We start from the raw sequence: 16,613 nt of genomic DNA, 5'->3' as shown, positions 1-16,613 counted from the left end.
TCTGGTTAAAATTATGTCAGTAAGAGTAATAAAATCATTCCCATATTCTGCCTTGAAAAATATTCTGTACCATTCCCTTCATCTCCCCCACCTCTGTGACTGTAAAGCCATGATTCAAGATGACACCATGATTCGAGATGACAGTATCATATGATGGCTGGAACATGGTTCCTTAAGTCATCAGGACGGAGGAAAATCCTATTTTACCTGCATCAGATATTGCATTAGAGAGAAGTAAGTTTCCTGTTGTATTAAATTGCTGAACATTTGGGGGGATATTCATTCCTGCAACATCACTTTCTCATACAATTCACTGTCAATACCCAATTTGAAGGGAGGCTGGGAAATGCAGGTAAACTGTTTTCCCAGGAAGAGCAAATGGGTTGGCAATTAGCTGGATATCTGATACAGAGATACAGATCACTTTTAAGCCCTCCCTCCCCATTGAAATTTCAAGGAAAAAAAAAACATGGTTTCTATAATGACTAGCAATAAATATATGGAGGAAGAGTCTATTTTGTACCAAATTATTCTTATGTACTTTATTCTCCTGAAGATTTTTTAAAAGCAGTTTATATTCCTTACCCAAAGCCTACAATAGGTAACCATGTTGAACAAAAATTTTATCTAAACATCCCCTTAGGCTGATATTCAATCAACCCATCATTTGACTTCCAGTTTCCTCTGTACTTCTGTGGTAGCCATCCTCCAAGATGGCTCCCAAATTATTCTAACCTCTTGATATTCACACCATCACACATTGGACAAGACTGATGTGCAACCAACAAAATATTGTAGAAATGATGGAGTATGACTTCCAAGGCTAGGAAAAAAAAGACATTGTAGCTTCCCCCTTCCTTTCTCTTCAATCACTAACTGTGGGGGAAGTCAGTAGCCAAGTCATAAATTCAGTCAAGCAGCCCATGTGGCAAGAAACTGAGACCTCCTGACAATAGCCCATGAGAAAATGATGTCTCATTCCAAACAGCAGCATAAGTTACCAGGCATGTAAATGAACCTCCTTGGAATCAGATTCTCCAGCCCCAGTAAAACCTTCAAATGACTGCACTTCTTGCTGACAGCTTGCTACCTCATGAGATACCCTGAGTCATAAGTTCCCAGCTAAGTCACCCTTGGATATTTGTCCCACAGAAACTATAAGAAATAACAATTGTACATTGTTTTAAACAACATTTCAGGATAATTTGTTAAATAGCAATGGATAACTAATACAGGCTGTTTAAGAATCATATATCCAGTCAAAATGAGCTTCCTCATTAAGGTCAAACACTAGCTCACTCCTGTCATACTTTCTCTGCATTTCTATTATGACAGTGATGGTTAAGGCAGGAGAATCTCTTTGATTTTAATCATATTTGGAGAAGGTTGAAAGAAATGTAAGCCATAAGAAAAGGAAGAAGAAGGAAGGAGCAAGTGATATCCATGGACAAAGAAGGAGGGGAAGAGGAAAGGAGGAAATTTGGCAAGAATAGAGAAGAAGGATGGCAGATGGGAGAAAGAGATGAAGCTGATGGTGATTTGGCACTATAAAAGTTATAAAGGAGCACCCCAAACATAATCTCAATTATACCTGAAACAGTCCTTTAAATTAGCATGTCATCCCCATTTCTCAGTTGAGTCAGCTGAGATTCAGGAATTTTAATTTGCCTGAAGGAATACAGCCAATCAAAGGGAACCCTGCTCTTCTAACTCCAATATCTTTGCTCTGATCATTGACTTAGGAGCCAGAAATGCAGTGAAGTTGCCCAACAAGACAGTATAGCATAGGAAAGGAGGGAATGGAGAATGAAGGAGAAGAAATTTAAGTGATGGGAATCAGAGCAAGGGGAAAATGTGCTTGGACTAAAGGCTTTATTCCCCCACATTTTCAGAGGTAGCTGAGTTTTGCTTGCAGGGCACCAGCAAGCTTTCTCTGCTTGTGGCCTCCCCAAAATAGATCCTGAGTACCCTACAGCCTGTCTGCAGTGAAAATCAGTTAGTGACACTTGACAGCCATTCCTTGAAATGCGCTCAGTGATTCACACAGCTCACAGCAGCTGTGTAAAGGGGATCATTGGCCTGAAAACGACGTTCTCTCCTCCCTTCCACTCCCTTCATCAGCTTGGAAAATTATCTTTGGTCTTATTTTTATACCTTCTTCTCTGGAAGCATTATATTTGTTATAGCCCTGATACCCAAGGCCTTGAACTTCCATACAGAAAAAGTGTGCCTCCTGGAAGTGGCTGATCATCTTAGGGAGATCCATGCAACCCCAAATCTCTGAAGACTCTCTGGTATACTTGTATGCATCATCTCTCTGTGACTCACTTTTGGTTTTTCCCTTCCAGGAGTGGTTTATTATACTTTCTACCATTATTTAAACATATTTGGATTCTACATACAATTTGCTTATTTGGAAACAGACATAGCTAGATTACACACTTCTGAATGTCTTGCAATGCATAGGTGGCTTTCATTCTTTTCTTCCCCATTCCTTCAATCCAGTGTTTCCAAACTTTATTGATGATAAGAATCACCTGGGAATGCTTATTAAATGACTAGATTACAAGATCTCTTCTACAAAAATTCTGATTGACTAGGTCTAAATCAGTAATCTGTTTTCCTAATTATCATCATCCAGAGTTATTCTAAGTTTCAGAAAAAAATTTTAAAAGTGCTATAAACACACTTTAAAATGCAGGATGGATTTTTGTCCCAGACATCTGATTTAAATCCAAGCTCTGGAATTTACCAGTTAGAGAACTTGAGTCAATTTCTTAAGATTTCTGCATCTTAAATTGATTATAGTGTAATTAAAAGTGATAGTAAATTTAGAAGTTGTCAGAGAATGTAGCTCTACCCAAATCAGATGACACCTGTTCTTTACTGGAGAGGGTATTTGCACAAAGAAGACAATATGTATACATTGTGTTTTGTTTTGGATTTTATTCTACTAGGTATGCTTTGGAATAAAAAAAAGATGTAAACATAAATGAGGCATTCTGAAATTTGAAAATCACAGGAGAGGAACTTAAAATTGACCTCAGAGATAGAGTCTCTCACTATGCAAATATTTTAACTTAGGGCAGAAAGACATTCCTTAAGTCAAAAATTGAAGGACATTGAAGTCATCCAGCCATTGTCGACATTTAAGCCGTGTTCGCTGGTAGTGGCTATGTGAACAAATGAAGCACCCTGGAAAGACTGGATGTTCTTTTGGCATCTAAAGAACCACCTTTTAAACTCCTACTTTGACCATCACAAATTTCAACCAGCATTCATTCCCATCGCTGACCACCACTCTCCACCATGCACAGCACATGTGATATCATGGCACAGGCACAGTCTAAAACACCTATTCTGTGGAATTTTATACTTTCAGGTGTTAACTGTAAAAACAGATGAGTACAAATTACTGTGTATTTGCTAGGCAGTCTTCTAAACATTTTAAATAAGTTCAACCCATTCACAACTACTCTACTATTGCTAACTCTATTTTACAAATGAGGAAGCTGAGGCACAGAAAGCCCTGGCACTAGAAAACATTGCTCTGTACAGGACTAAACACAGAAAATTTTAATTTCACTTTCATATTAAAGTGAAAATGACTAATGGTCCCTCAATGGTTCCAAAGATATATACATTTTAAAGCAAGAATTGATTGACCCAAAAGTAAGGGTAAAGATCATTTCACCCTAATTTGCCAGGAAGTGATTGTACCATGTCTTTTGGAGAAAAGATCTTCTTGTTTAAGCAATGGCTTGAAAACTACCAATCCTATTTTGGCAAATGCACTATGCTTGAATTGTTCGTCTATGTGAGCCCAGAGCTGCTTTACAGAACATCCAGCCTCTCCCCCACCTTGTAGATGAGGAAACTGTCACCTACAAGGGGCAAGTGACTTGTTAATATCATATACATAGGCCTGCTGATACTCAATTCGTGCCCTTGCCCCCCACTCCATCTCACCCAGGTAATGATGAGTCACTAACTACCCTTTGGTTATTTTCCATTCACAGAGTTCTGGGCAAGAAAGGGTTAGAATTTGCTGAAAGTGCAGAAGCTTGCATCCCATACATCCACTTCTTATTTCCCTAAAGGTTAGCTTCTGAAGTCAAGGAAGCAAAACTTTAAAAGTTGAAGGTCAAGGAAGAAATAGCAAAGAGGACACTGCAAACATAGGGATCTGATTGAGACATCTTATTTCTTGCCAACAAGTAAGAAAATACAGGTTAAGAAATGGTTCTTGTTAACAAATCAAACTTTCTTTTCTCTTCTTTCTTTATTCTACTGTACATTACCTACCTCCAAACAGAAACTTTCGTAAAAGTATAGCAAGGCACTGTGCTCAGAGCTAAGATGTAGGTATTTAGAAAACATTACCTTGTTACAAGAGCAGACAATGAAGATGCAAACTAGAGCAAAATAGTCAAAAAGTGAATACATATGTGTGCTGGTTTGAAAGTATTACGTACCCCAGAAAAGCCATATTTTAATTATGATCCAATCTTGTGGGAGCAGCTGTTTCTTTTGATCCCCATTCATCACTTTAGGTTGAATGCTTGATTAGATTATCTCTGTGGAGATGTGACATGCCCAATTGTGGGTATTAATCTTTGATTAAATGGAGATGTGACTCCACCTATTACAGGTAGGTCTTGATTAGATTACTGGAATCTCTTAAAAGAGGAAACATTTTGGAGAGAGTCAGAAATGACAGAAGTGACAGAAGCCTCTCAGAGTAGAGCTGATACATGGAGAACAGAGACACGGATGTTTGGAGATGTTTGGAGCCCAGCAGATGTTGCCATGAAATGTTAAGCTAACCAGAACCTGGAAGAGCCAAGGGAAGCCAAGAGATGAAAGCCAGCCCTGGAGAAGCAAAGTGAGGAACCCCCACAGGAACAGAGGCTGAAAGCTCAAGCCCAGGAACAAGGAATCAGCATGCCTTACCAGCTGACAGAGATGTTCTCGACCCATTGGCCTTCATTGAATTAAGTTAACCTCTTGTTGGTGCCTTAACTTGGACATTTCCATGGGTTTAGAACTGTAACCTTGTAACATATTAAATTCCCTTTATAAAAGCTGTTCCATTTCTGATATATCACATTTAGAAAGCTTGCAAACTAACACAATATGCCTACACACACATATATATATGTATGTACCTATATCACATTTGCATGCATTTCCAAATTTCCCATTGGGACTAAAAACTAGGGCATAAAAAAAAGTTGAATTTCACTGTTCTGGGATCAATCCAGAACTTGAAATTGCATTTCCAGTCCTGGGGATCATTAAACCAAACAGTCAATGTTTCATTAATTATTTACTAGTCCTCCATTGGAAGGGCAATGAACCTAGAAAGAAGCATGGTTTCAGAGTACTTAAAAGTGTTTCAATGTCGCTTAACTTTTTTTTTTTTTTTTTGGCATGGGCAGGCACTGAGAATCAAACCCGGGTCTCTGGCATGGCAGGCTAGAACCCTGCCTGCTGAGCCACCATTGCCCGCCCTTGTTTAACATTTTAAAAATGCATTCTTTCTTATCTTTATTCATTTTCCAGCCTCAACTATTCCTGTTTGATTCTACTCTGATTCAATAGAGTAGATAGAGACTCAGCAACATGATGGTGGGTAGGATGACAGGGTCGTGTTCAGGATTCTAGTACCAATATCCGCCATGGTTACTGAGACACACAAGATTCACAAATGTTGTTTTGAATTAATTAACATTAAATTGAGTTTGTTTAATGTTTAATTAAATTAAAAAATGCCTGTTAAATCTGTCTTCTCTGCTTTCCTTGTCACTAACTTTAGTTGAACTCCCTTTTCACCTCTTTCATCTTGTCTCCAACCATCAGATCCATCCAGCCTTACCCCCAAATCCCTTCCAATGACCATCCTTGCTTATAAAATAATGTCTGAGTGTCCTTTAACAGTTTTCAGTCTTTTAGTTTGTTTAATGTTTAATTAAATTAAAAAATGCCTGTTAAATCTGTCTTCTCTGCTTTCCTTGTCACTAACTTTAGTTGAACTCCCTTTTCACCTCTTTCATCTTATCTCCAACCATCAGATCCATCCAGCCTTCCCCCCAAATCCCTTCCAATGACCATCCTTGCTTATAAAATAATGTCTGAGTGTCCTTTAACAGTTTTCAGTCTTTTTTTTTCATCTCCTTTTCTTGACTCATTTATCATTACTCCCTACCCACAATTTTCACTTACTGTTATAGCCATGTTCAATTTCTTATTTCTTCCTGAGTATGTACTTGTGTTTGCTATTTCCTCCTCCCTTGGATGTCTTTCCAATCTATGACTTGTAAACCTTTGCTTCTCATTCAATATCTTTCTTAAATATTACTTCCGCTGTCGAATATTTCCCTTCTTCCCCAAAGAAATTAATTTCTCCCTCCTCTGTGATTCCATAGCACTTTCCACTAGTTCTAATAGAAGCATTCTCATATTTCATTCTTTTTTATAATGATTTAGTCTATCCAGCTGGAGTCTGAACACTATGAGGGGGAGTTCAGACTCCTTTATTACCTCTCTCTTGATCTTCTTTACCTTTCTCTACTCGATATCAGCACAGGATTTGATGCACAAGTGTTCAAACATACTTTTGATTTCAGAAAAGTTAATTTCACAAACTTGTAATCTTCTGTGAGCCATGTAAATAATACAAATGGCTAACTAGGTTGGAGAGGGAGAATGACAAATGCGAGACTGCAGGCCCTATTTAAAAAGGACGCATATTTTTATCCAAGTGATTGTTGCCATATGGGAATGTAGGCCCAATATGCCTCATTTCAAGAAAAGCTAGCAACTGAATTTTTACTTGAAATGTCCCAAGCTTTAGAAGCAGTGTGCATGCCATAGTCATCCAGATTCAGTTAGTGAATAAGCAATTCACAATCCATGCTCTAATCTATACAAAATTGATTTTGGTTTGCTGTGTTACCCACACAGTTGAGGAATGGAGCTTTTGAAATATGCTTCAGATACTTTTAATTATTAGAATCCTCTCTGATAGCCATTCACATTGTGTCTTGCTGCAGTACAGATTCTGGAATTTGTGTGATGTTTCCAACATCCTCCTTTATTTAAGTTCCTTCTACTCCCAAATTCTACCACATTGTTTCTGAGCTTCCCATTCTCCACTCATCTTTATCAGTTCCCTCAAATCCTTAAAGGTATTTGGTCTTTGGAAACTTGCTACTTTATTTGTCCTTCCTTTTTTTGCAAAATAGGGATAATGAATAAGGTTGTTGTAAAGTATAGACAGAGATGCACAGAGCACCCCAAAATGTAATGGTTTCTATCATGACCTTAATAAGTATTAATTTCCTTCTTTCTTCCCTCATTTTTCTTTTATCTTTCCCTTTCCAAATAACCATTATTGGCTCTGGACCTCACTCTGTCAAGTCTCTAAAAAGGGATAAATAAAATGTGATCATTATATTATCAATAAACAATTTTAAGATGTAAATTGGTCAATTATTCATTCTTTTCTGATTGTGCATTTGAACCTTAGTAAAGGTTATCCATTTCTTGACTCACTAAGGCTGTAAGGGCTGGCATGTGATAATCTCATTGAGGAGATTGTCAGCATCAAGGTAATGGTTTAATGAATATTGTCACTTCTCTTAAGGTTCATTTCCTCAACAGTGTCATTCTTTTCTTCATTTTACTGGAAGTACATTTTATGGTTAGATTATTTCATTTATTCACTAAATAAATCAGTCACATGCTAAAGCATGAGCTCTCTTTCCCTCTTATATTTTTGTCCTTTTTCTGTCCATCTGCATGTAGAGGCCTCTTTATTACCTAGATCAAATTTCCCTCATTTGTGATGCTTTTGTTTAGTATTTTTAGTTGATCTGAATTGAATCAACCATCGCTTTTGGAATAAGTGAGCTTGAGTAGCAAAATTGATATGGTCAATCATTTTCTAAAACAAGGGATAATATCTAATTGTTCAAAAGAGCCAATTCTATTTATATCTGCTTGACAGACATCTGTATGGTTTAAAATTTAAAGAGACTTTAAATTTTAGAAAACCTTGGGTTGGGAAGGTTTTGTATTGTAGTCCTAGAACCACACATCTAATTATCCATGCTTTCCAGTCACAATTTAGAAAATCTTAAGAACTTGTCTTCACAACAAGTAATACTAGCCACATTCCTGCCTTGCTTGTTTATAGAAATCTGCGTTTCCATGAAACACTTTCATCCACATTGTCCGAGCTCACTGCTGTCAATCATTTTTCAAAAAAGATACACCTGATAGATGAGGTTCACGTGCATGACCAACTTCTATAGGTCTATATGGGCTTATGTACTATAGTCCCCACAGACTAACTAAATAATCCAGTTTTTATTCACACAAAAAATCTTATCTGAAGGCAAATGAATACCAGTAGGACAATTTTAGGGATAAACATGAGCTTGTCTCAAATATATGTGTACATGGAAAGGTAAATAATCTTTCACTAACATCGGTCATTTAGCAATCATACATTCATTTTATAAATATTCTTTGTAAGTCCTCCATAGGCTGAGCATTAGGACAGATTTTAGGTTTATTTTATTTATAGCACAGTGTAATGAGACTGCGATGATGAAAGTATGAGAATGTTATGTGAGCACTAGAGAGGTTTCTTACCTCAATGGAGGATAGAGATGGGCTGGGGATAGCTTTCTGGAAGAGATAATATATCTGCTGAGACTTGGGAGAAGAATGGGATTTTGACAGGTAAGTTTCCTATCTGCTTTGGGAGTTCTGCAGACAGAGAAAAACATATGCAAAAGCCAGAAATGGAAACATTATTTATATATATAATCACTTATGTAAGGGAATGAAACTGATTCAGCATGATTGGACCTTCACTCATAAATGTTCACTTACTATCAGATCCTGTTGTCTAATTTGATCTTCCAAACTTCTCAGAGATGCTATTTAAATTAATCAACATTTATCGGAAACTACTATCTAGAAGGTTGGGCTTGGTTTCTAGGAGTTTGAAAAATCCTGGCCTTTAAAATATCTGTAGTCTGGCAGGAGGAGACAAAGAAGTAAACTATCATTCTTATGATTTATACATAATGCAGTGACAGAAAAATCTAATAAGACAGACCAGGAGAAGTAGAAAAGGTTTAAGAAGACATAAGGGATGAAGGGATAGTGGCAAAGACAGAAACATGGAAAAAAAGGGGAGCAGAGGGAAGGAATAGAATAAAAGAAGGGAAAGAAAATATTATTTGGCCAAAGAAGTTGACCAACCTTGGTAGGAAAGATTCTTCTCATGGCAAAACTGAAGCAGTTGAAGCTCAATTCACATTTTCTCTTCATCAAAATACCTTGATTAAATTTTGATAATAGTAGAAGACAGGGAATTCTATTTCCTCCAAGAACAATAACACATGGATGAAAAGCTATGCACAGCAGGCAATCAAAGAATAAAAAAGGTGATTATCCAATTATCCTGGTAAAATCTAAGTCTAGGGGAACTTTGAAGAGAAATGTAGAAAATCAGACCCATAAACAAAATCACTAATGCGTCTTCCAGCTTTGACACTCAAGGTTAACATGTTGAATGGATGTCCACGTAAAATGAGGTAAGTGCTGACATATTTGCTTTGTCAATGTGGGAGACACTATGGGAAAAACAGGGAATATAGAATTGCAACATTGGACCCTAGTCTTGCCTTTTTTAAAAAATAGCTTTGTTAAATAAGAGAAATATATATATATATATAAATTATTTTTAATAACCAGTTTATGTGTTGTTGCTTTTGTAATTTACACAAGACATGATCCTCAAATGTTGCAAATCATTTCACAAATGTAACTAACTCATTCATTCATTTTCAGGGTAGCAATTATTCAGGTGAAGAGGAGAGATCCTTCTAAGAGGTGATACATGAGCAAGATTCAGAAAAAGATTATTCATGGTGGGTGTTGCACAAGACCACATTGCAAAAATCTTGAGGTCATTTTGAAAGATTCAAAACACCTCTCCTTCCCTCTCTCCCTCCCTTCCTTCCTCGTTCCCTCTCCGCTTTCCACTGCACCTCCCACCTCTCTCTCTTATTTGTTTAGAAGAAGAAAGCTTTCAAGAAACTCTGAAAGCAATGTCCCTGATATACATGTGTTTCAAGAACCCCAAACATTTTGGGGTAGGAAGAGGTTGTCAGGGAAGAAGGTACATCTCAAGAGCTCCAAAGTGCTGGTATACACTATATAAGCATATGAACATCTCTCTATCTACCTACCTATCTAACTATACATATAACATTTAAATATGAATGTGTTATACTGCTTATAGAATAGAATATCATGTTGCCTGAACAAGTCACATTCTATGACTAATTTCCAAAATGCATTTCATAATATGTAGTGAAGGAGTATAATTAAGGACTGTATATCCTGAACCCATGGCAATTTAAATGAACATTTCTTTTCTTAATCTGTAGAAGACAGCTGAAAATTCCACTTAAAATTTTTTTCAACAGTACCATGATGTTTCTTTTTCCTCTTCCAGAGCGTGCTTCCAATCTTGTTTAGCTCTTCTGCTCCCTAAGGACTGTTCTCAGAATAAGTAAATAGATCTATGACTGAAAGAGACACACTAGGTATAGGGCTCATGGGAAATGATTGTAACCTCACAAGCAGGATAGGAGGCATTTGAACTTTAAAAACATTATTTTCCCCCTTCTCTCTGCTTTCCACTGCTTGGGTTGGGGTCACAGAAGAATTCAGCTTCAGACTTGAGTTTGTTTCTGTCCCAATAGCTCAGTGGTTTAATAATTTAAATTGTTGATATTCTCCCAAAGCATATGAGCCTTTATTATTATGGTTTTCTTTATTTCCATGGCCTCTTCCTTTAAACCAACACCTACCAGAAGCTTAATGTCATATCAATGTCGAATGATAATAAGAAATTTTTCCAAGTCTTGGGCATTGTCACTCCTCAGAATAATGAGGAATGAATAGGACTGTATGTTTTTCTCATGTCATGTACCAATATTAACTAAAGCAGATTCCAGTCAATTTGGAGAGAGGTAAGGGCCTGGAAAAGGATATACATTCTAATCCTTGGAGTCTAGGGACAGCCTCTGAAATCTTAGAGAAATAACTAAATTTTCTCATACTTTCCTAGTCTCAAGTGATAAAAGATTGACAGCCCCAGAATTGAACAGTATGAGAGAGCCTAACAATGATGCTATTTCATTCAATCAATGCAAAACCTAAAAAAAATAGAATATGTATTTCTAAATGAGCCACAAAGTCTTCAATCATATGCATAAAAATCTTATTTTGCTCAAATTACTCAAGTAAAATTTAAGGATCTACTTTTTCAGGCTGTTCTATAAAGACACGACTGGCATAGTTGCCAACATACCATTTTACAGTGGGCAGTAAAAACCAACCTAGTTGTCAATGAACAACCTCCTTTGCCTGTTCTTGTTTGTTCTAAGTAGGCAAACGAAAATGAAGCTTTGGGATAACTCTCCACCTGGAACGAGACTTATTCAAAGGGGTAAAAAGCAACAAAGTAGGCATCATCAGGTGTTTGAAACTACATGCGTAAACACTGTTGTAAGACAGATAGCTTGGAAAAAGAAAGGACCTCGCCCACACAAATGAATTTCTCCCATATGTGATATTTGCTCCAGTTACCAAGCTAAAAAAAAAGCACTGTGGACTTCTTCCTGTCTCTCATTTACCAGATCCAATCAGCCCCCAGGTTCAGTTCAATCACCTCTAACCTGTCTGTCAAACATGTCATCTCCCTTCCAGTCCCATTACCATTTCACCACTGAAGATCGTTAATCAGTGCCCTCCCTTTATCATTAAATAAGCCTACTCTGGGTTCACTCCTTTATATCTTTCCTGTGCTTTTGCAGGGAAGTTAGCTCAGGAGATATTTAAGAAATTATTCTGTACACTGTAGGAGGCAGTTCCTTGAGTGCTAACATATGTTCACTATGGTCCCAGTGGTTTTCAGATGCAAGTTCACATACCTTTCACTGAAGACCTTCTGCTTCAGAGGGGAGAAAGCACTTTGGAAGTAGTCCTCACCTAGTTATGGAAACAGCTAAAGACCAATTCCAGGACATATATATTGGCTTTGCATGGCTTTTCAGCTGTTACATCCTAACTCAGTATTTCACATATCCTGTATAAAGTGAGGTTATCAATACTTATGTTTCAAGATTAAATGAGATATTCAGAAAATTGAGGGGGTGAAGGGTAGAATGTACAGCTCTTCTAAATCTGATGAACAGAAAGAATTCCAAACAGAATCTAATTTCTTTAGATTCCTAGCCATATTCCAGCAACATGTAAATACAACTTAAATTGTTGGACAACTGAGTCTTGTCACCTTTGAAATTTAGTGTTTGTAGTATGTTCTACCAAGGTGAGCTTGGAATTCCTAATTCTAGCATGAATGGTGCATTTTTTCAGAATAAACTTCTCCTTCCAGATTGGTTTTCTTCTAAAAGTCCATTCATCTCAGTGATGAAAACTCCATCCCACCTCCTTCTCCCATCATTCTTGGGAAATATGCATATGCTTTTTCTTTTCATTCCTTTTTTTAATTTCTCTCTAACCAACTTTATTAACACTCCCAAACTCTTCTACCATTTTTGGGCCTTATAAAACCACTGGCTTGAGGAAGGGTTTCAGAGGGATTTTTTGTTAGTCTCATTTTAGATTCAGGAACTGAAGCCCAAAAAAGGCAAAGTGATATTCCCAAAAATATAGTATTAGTTAGGAGCGGGACCAGACCTAAAATGTAGAATTTCCAAATTCAACTCAATGAATACTTTTTGTTCTATATCACAATACTTCTGTATTTCAATTTGTTACATTGTTTTTTCATTCTTTTATCTATTCTCAATTTCTCTGCAAATTTCATCTGTTTTGTTTCACTGACAACATATGAGATACATTAATCTTTTTGTGCTACCTGACCCAGTTACCTTGGACCTCCCATGATCATTACATACCTAAGTTAAACGACTGCAAGCTTCCTTAGAAAGTATAGGCTGATGTCTAAAGCGGCTGGGCTCGTTATTACAGTGCACACAGTCAAGACATCAGCCTGATACTGACATAAATACAAAAGAAATTGGTGTATCTTTTCTGAAGTTCAAGAATATCTTGAATGCAGCCTACATTATCGGGATATTCCCTACAGATTTGGAGACCACAAGATTGATGACATGAAATAAAGGAGAGGAGCACTTTGGCCCCTTCACTCTCCCTGTTGCTAGGAGTATTTTGACAAACATTTTATCATTATTGCTTACCAGAGGAATTGGTGTTTGTTTTTTAAAATATAAAAATTATTACCTTCCTTGAATAATAAAATCAATAAGGGCTCTTCTTGTGTGAAGCCTCCAGACAACCTTCTCTCAACGAATAATTAAACATCTGAATCAATTCCAGCACTAGGCTATCGTTCACAGCTTGATGAAACTTTGCCGCCTGACCAGCTTTGCCTGGAATTCTGTTATTATTTAAAAGAGAAATAGCTTCTAATATGAGTTCTTCTGAAATTGAAACTATCAACTCTATTTCATCTGAGGAGCAGATCTAGGCAAGACTGATATTGCTCAGGGAAGATAAAATGGTTCAGGCAAATCAAGACCTGGATTGAACTGTTGCTAAAACCTAAACATGAACTGAGATTGAACTCATTTATTTTTTAACTTAAACACTAGGAAGGTTTCTGGAAAACAAAGATGGAAATATATTTAAGCTGAAATTCTATAGAAGGAAAATAAGACGTAAAATATGTGCGTATGTGGTGGTAAAGCTAAAAAATTTCATTTGTTATGTACAGATTTGTAATAGCATCTGGGGAAAGTCTGAATTAGATAAAAGTACTGTTCAAAAACAGTTTCTCATTTTAGCCACTAACAACTAATCCTGTTTATGACTCTATCTGAAAATCTAAATGTGTTCGTTCATATACACTGATACAGTTATAGGAACTCAATCCATACCATCTCAAACCTTCCCCATTACCCCTAAAGATTAAAAATCTAGTCTTTACTTACATGTGTAGCCTTGTCTCTGTTTTGTTCTTTTAACTCCAGTAAAATTGGTCTTCTCTCAGTTACTCAGTGACCCAAGCTGACAACTCCCTACTGTTACTCCTCAGAATATTTGTATGGGTTTTCACCCCTTCCTGGAAAAGTCCCTCCTCCCCACCTTCAAAAGTTCTTTATCTTTTAGGTCTTAGTTAAGCTGTGACTTCTTCATGTCTGGGGCTCTTTGCTCCCAGACTAGTTACATCTTCTCATGACAAACTGCTATTTTCACTCATCATACTTACTACAATTTATGGTCAGCTTATATAATTATTTTACTGAAGTCTGCCCCTCACTTGGCTGTAACTTTGTGTGGGTGATGTTATGTATGTCTATTATGCTCAACATTATGACACAAAGACAATTAGAACTTTAAAAAGTGCTGAATGAAAGAATGAATGAATTGTACTAGGGAAAGAGGAAGAGGGTGTGATAAAATGTTAAAAATAGGATTTCAGAAATTAAAATATTCCTGGTAAATTTGATCCAACCTAAATCCCCTGGACGCTCACCTAATTCCCATCAACAATTCTGTCTACCTAAAGTGGCCCTCCTGTGGTCCCCTAATCATGCCAATGATGGCCAAGAATCTGGCCAGGTTACCAGGGATGCATAATCATTATATTTTATTCTAAAGTTCTTTATTTCACATTCCAAAGAGAGATTATTTTCTAATGTTCTTTGCTTTCAGAGACTCACAAAAACTTTGAAAAGAGAGTGAGAAAAGAGATAAAAGAAGGAAGAAAAATATGATTACAGCAACTAGGAAGGAGATTTAGGATGACTATGCCATAGAATCATACAGTGAAAATAACCTTTGAACATCATGTATGCCACCTATCAATGCTTCACAACCTATCCGAAATTAAGGCTGTCAGTACTGTGTGAGGGACAAATACACTTAAAAGGAACTCATTGACCACATGCTCCAGGCCAAGCATTGTATTTGGTTCTGGAGTTATAAAGCCTGAAAAGCGATCAGCTGAACTACATGTTAGGAGACCTATGTTCCTGTCTCAGATCAGTTCATTTCCAAATATTCAAATTTTTCATCTGTAAAGTTAATTAACTTGTCCTAGATGTTCTTTAAGATTACTTCTGGCTCTAGCATATTATATTCTTGTAATTTTAGAATCTATTATTCATGCATTCGTTCATTCAACAAGTATTTACTGAGCTCCTACTATGGCTATCCCAGGCAAGTACCTGAAGGAAATAAGAGAATGATCCATTTACATACCTGGGAAACAGTGCTACATGCAAATGGGACAATAAATTCAAAGGAGCAAGTACTACCTTTTCTTGATGTTTAAGGAAAAGCAAGAAGCCCATTGTGACTGGCAAAAGAATGAGTTGAGATCAGAGAGGTTTGAACATTGATCACCCGGGGCCTTGGAAGCCACTGTACTTTCAGTGAGACAAGAACCCATTTACTGGAAGGATTTGAACAGGGAGTGACATTTTCTGGCTTGCATTTTAACAGGATTGATCTGGATGTGGCATTCAGAATTGATGGGAATAGGGACGATAAGGTAGGAAAAGGGAGAGTAGTCAGGAGGCTAATGCAATAGTCCAGGCGAGAGGCAATGGTGGCTTGGACCAAACGGTAGCAGAGGAGGTGGTGAAAAATGATCAAATTCTGCCTATATTTTGATAATATGTGCAGATTGGAAATGAGTTTTGTAAGAAAGAGAGAAATGACTCCAAGGTTTTTGGCCTGAGAAAACGGGAATAAAGTTACCAAAACTTAAATAGAAAGCCTCTAAGTGGATATCTTTGTAGGTAGGGGAAGTACAGAGATACATTTTAGACGTTTCATGTTTGTGATGACTATTAAAATGTCAAGAGGAGATGTTAGGTAGGCAATAGTATACGTGAATCTCATGTTTAGATGTGATGGGGAACTTTAGACATGGAATATGTGTGAGAATAGAATTAAGTTTAGCTTTCATCTAAAATGGCACAGAATGGGAGAAACAAAACTTACTAAACAAAAGGCAGCAAAACCAGCTCAGACAGGTCTCATGGGCAGGGAAAGGAGCGGACCTCTGACACAAGCCTAGAATTGGTGCCAGATCCTTATATTGGCAAAACCAAGTTTGAGCAAGTAATGACCAGGGTCCTTGTGATGTAAAATATAATCAAAAGGGCAGAAGATTTGAATTAGTTAGACTCCTTGGATACATGAAACTCCTTGGATAACAATCAGCAGAGAAATGGGGGAGAGACCTGGATGTTAAGCTTTGGGTATAAAATCTGTGCCATTCTGTCACTTGGCATGCCTGCCACTGTATTTTGGTGTGCACCTATTCTTGCAAGATCATGAATAAATTCTTTTCTCCTCCACAATCAGGTGAGTGCTTATTCCCTTTCAGGTATAGCTTTCTTTCCGACAGAGTATAGATGATATTCAAAGCTGTGGGGTAAGATTAGAGTGTGGGTAGATATCACAAAAAAAGTCCAACACTAAGTCGGAAAGTACATTGATGTTAAGTAGCCTGTCTGATGAAG

At 37.1% G+C, this 16,613-nt stretch overlaps 1 long non-coding RNA gene across 1 annotated transcript in view; it reads right to left on the bottom strand.

Annotated features, from left to right (window-relative positions):
* The window catches only part of LOC143659767 (uncharacterized), a 30,333-nt gene extending 15,911 nt beyond the window's left edge, over positions 1-14,422 (bottom strand). Inside the window, exons 1-2 of the long non-coding RNA XR_013163711.1 lie at positions 14,070-14,422; positions 13,360-13,516 (exon numbers count right to left, since the gene is read on the bottom strand). This is a non-coding gene — a long non-coding RNA (uncharacterized LOC143659767). The remainder of the gene's footprint in view (positions 1-13,359; positions 13,517-14,069) is intronic.
* Between the last annotated feature and the right edge of the window lie 2,191 nt (positions 14,423-16,613).

Source organism: Tamandua tetradactyla, chromosome 2, assembly GCF_023851605.1.
Source record: "Tamandua tetradactyla isolate mTamTet1 chromosome 2, mTamTet1.pri, whole genome shotgun sequence".
NCBI classification, from domain to species: Eukaryota; Metazoa; Chordata; class Mammalia; order Pilosa; family Myrmecophagidae; genus Tamandua; species Tamandua tetradactyla.
Note: the sequence above shows the minus strand (reverse complement) of the source record. Positions and strands in the feature narration are given on the sequence as shown.